The sequence below is a fragment of the Ruditapes philippinarum genome, unplaced genomic scaffold (assembly GCF_026571515.1).
Source record: "Ruditapes philippinarum isolate M1 unplaced genomic scaffold, ASM2657151v2 ctg1826_1_1_1_1, whole genome shotgun sequence".
In the NCBI taxonomy this organism is placed as follows: domain Eukaryota; kingdom Metazoa; phylum Mollusca; class Bivalvia; order Venerida; family Veneridae; genus Ruditapes; species Ruditapes philippinarum.
In genome coordinates, this window is record NW_026858485.1 from 97,317 (window position 1) to 101,207 (window position 3,891).

The 3,891-nt window shown below is 27.7% G+C and overlaps 1 non-coding gene across 1 annotated transcript; it reads right to left on the bottom strand.

Moving 5' to 3' along the window:
* Window positions 1-205: 205 nt before the first annotated feature.
* Window positions 206-277, bottom strand: Trnah-gug (transfer RNA histidin (anticodon GUG)). Its single transcript has one exon. It is a non-coding gene; the product is annotated as a tRNA-His (tRNA).
* Window positions 278-3,891: the final 3,614 nt, after the last annotated feature.

A 3,891-nucleotide genomic window follows, 5' to 3' on the forward strand; every position in this document is an offset into this window, starting at 1 on the left:
ATAGCAATTTCAAGATATTGTTTTTGATAATATTTAAAGTTGAAATGAAAAATAAAGTCCAAAATATTCTTCTATGTATTTTTGTTAATTTGATCTTTGTATACACTATTTATCTTGTGGTTGTCAGTAAATTTACAATTGTAAGTTTATTTTTTTATAAAAGAAAAAAGTCCAGCTGTGCCGAGACAGCGACTGTCACAGACAATGCCGTGACCAGGATTCGAACCTGGGTTGTCGCGGCCACAACGCGAAGTACTAACCACTATACGATCACGGCTATCACCACTGAACTGATCATTTGCCTTCTTATTTTCTACTTGAAATATACTTGTACACGCTTACCACTCAAGTTTCTTAATATAGCACTGAAATGAGGTCAGAGAATTGTTTGTTACATTTACATGCCTGATGAAAGAATGATGTTGCCAAATTGCTTTCAGTTTAATTCGAAGCACAAAGTGAAATATGTTACATGCAAATTGCCAAACAACATTTTTACTCTGTCAAAACGTCTAGATTTTTAGTTTGTGTCATTATCACATTTGTATTTACAGTAAAGATTATTCAGCACTATAAATATCCTTGACCTTTGGCTTTAATTAAATGAACTTAATCATCTATTTTTGGAAATACTAAATCAACATTGTCACATTATCATCGGTTCCGAACTCATTTAATTGACCGTAGTCAATTCGTTTACCTCTCTGGGGTTTCTTTTTAAGCTGGTCTGTCTCCTTGGACGCCATTTAATTCCAAGATATGGCTAATAATTAAGTTAAAAGTTACAAAGAAAAATCCACAAAAATAGTTCCGTCAATTACGAAAACGAACTAAAGTAAAATCCTCTCAGTTTCAATGTACAAACTGTATCTGGTGAACAAAACCACACCAGTCCATAAACAAAAATAAATTCAGTACAAACTGAACAAAATTATGTAAATCAGATCAAATTTAAATTTTAAGCAACATATGATCCTAATGGTCAACTTATACAGAATGACAAATATTGTCAAGGAGAAAAGAAAGAAAATATTTTACCGCCAATGATATAAACGACCAATGAAAAATTGTTATATCAATATGATGCATAAATGAATTTAGACTAATGAAAAGATGTTTTGTAAAGGTAAAATCATTCAACCTTATAATTAAGTTATTTTGGATCAAAATAAACAATTTAAGAAAATGTAAATTTGCATGTTTAAGTTTTCGTTGATTATTTATTTTACATTCTATAAGGCTATTCAAATGCTTTATATGTTAAGAACTGTTTTTTTCTCAAATACTTACATTAGAGCAGTTCAATACTTTTTACATTTGTAAGTATCATGATCTTGCAATTTTCGTTTACTCATAAAATGGTCAATACAAAATCCTATAAAACGGATAAGTATATCACGTAAAAAAACTTTAATGTTGTCGTTTGATATGTGAGTAATAACCAAAAGATGTTATTGCGTTGAGGACATTTTAATTAGGATTGCCATCGACAACTGTTAATGAAATATACATTATAATATCTTTTATTCTTTTTTCATATTTTACTTGCACGTGAGACAAATTAATGGAGAATGTAACATTGTATACAAAACCGTTATAAAGTTCTCGCACATTTTATTGTTATGAAAAACAAAAATGAATGAAAGTGTAAAGAATTATTGTTGAACGCTAAATCATTTATGTTCAAATCTTTTCGACTTACAGAATGGCAATTATAATATTTGTTTACACGACATGTTTATAATATTTAAACTTTCGACTTACAAGTTTTGTTTGTTTTCCCTAACACATACTCGTATTTGATTATTATTATTATTATTATCGAACGCATTAAATATCTGCACACACATTTATTCAATATATCAAATTAAAGGTTAAATGTGATTTTAACTTCTTTTTGCATATTTGATATATATTTTTAGTAATGATTTCTGAAAAATTCCATATTACAGTGTTGATATTATTTGATACATGTGTGATCTCAATTTTTATCTTTATGTATCGATTCACATGTTTTATCCTCAAACTAATTGCTCTTTTATGTTTGATTATATTATTTTCAATATATAAAACTAGGGTTTCAAACCTTATGGGTAGACATATAAAAATCTGTGTACATATAGTATCTTCATGTAGAATTTATTCGTTTTCTTATCAAAATTATTTAGATGCATCGAATCAGAGATTTCAAAACGGTTTGTATATCCTTTGCTGTTGAGCCATAAAATAGATTTGTCATAGTTAATTGCTATCCAAGAGCACACACGTGTATCACGTGACAAAAAGTCGGGTTATGAAGGTTTTATCAAATATATAAACAATTACACTTTTCCTTTTGCTAACAGTACATCTTTTGATATTTTAGATTCAGTCAACATTTATCTATTTTCATGTATTTAATTTGTAAAAGGGTAAACCGAAGTTTAGAATAAGAATGTCGTTTTTTCCCTTTTAATTAACGCACAATGGCTTTTCTGGCTTCATATTTCATATTTTGTGTATCCATATTACTTAATGTTGTTTAGATATGGTCTTCACCTGACACCTAATCATAGTAGAAAATTGTTCTGAGTTCTATTTTGATACATCTTTGAAACTGGATGTTGTTGTGTACAATGTTAAGGTTAAGCAATTTAACGTCAATTCAAGTTTTTTTTTTGCATCAGCTTAGAGTTACTGTTAATATTCAAATATTGTCAATCGTTGACATAATTTTATAAGTCCAATTTGCCATGGTAAATGCAAGCATTGCATGCATTTTTACACAGAATAAAATAGGTAAAAAATAGGAGAGATCGAAACATGAAACACATAAACGTGTAATCTTTTCGGATAAATTAACAATTTTAGATGATTTTTATTTTTGAAAGTGCTGAAAATATGGGTTGAATTTGTAAAAAATTGAATGGCAAAAAGAATCCGGCAGCTACTTAAATATATGAATTTTTAATCTTTTTTGTTTTTTTCTTATCCTTGAAAATGGATAAATAAATATTCTTTATTGTCTCGAGTGCATGTATATAATTATACGATTCGAACACAATTAAATGTATTTAGTTTTTGGTCAATTTTGAGTGTTCTCTTACAACTGCAAAAATAATTATGAATATTGTAGTGCAAAAATATATATGACAAACGTGTCGAAAAAAACGTCATAGAAATATATTTTATAGAAACAGTAGCACAATTTTTATTTATTTTTTGCAATTACAAGTAATATGTTGGCCTTTTATACATTCTTAAAACTTTGTCGTTTTGATCAGCACCAAAAACAACATTAAACTGCATTAAAAGGTAAAAATAGTATGGTTAAAATTGTCATTGGATTTCAAATGCATGCATTTTTTTGTTTTTTTTAACTGTTGTTTTCCATTACAACACAAATATGAGTTTTGAAATGACTTTTGGGTTCATATAACAAACCGAAACATTACAGATGACGCAATACCTGTAGCAATAATTAGATAAGTATTCATACTAAGCCTTAAATAATAGAAATGAAACGTTAACTATTTGCTATAACTTTGAAATAATCAAATCATAATGATATTGATGTTTTAATGGAAAATTAAAAAAATAACTGAAATAAAGAAGTTCATACGTAATATGACATTTTCAATTTGATGGCTAGGTTTTGATATTATTGCTTATTCGTCTCTGACAATAAGCGATGCTATTACATTTTGTTTTGCTTTCATAAATAAGTTTGCATTGTATAATAAACTAAAATAAATGTTGATGTTTCATGTAAGACATTAGATCTTATTATTTCAAGTACAAAATAAACGAAGCACATTTCATTTATTTTGTATGAAAGCAGTTGAACCTATATTGTATGGAGAAACACTGAGTTTTAAAACAGAATTTAATAATGAGGCAACATGACTTAAC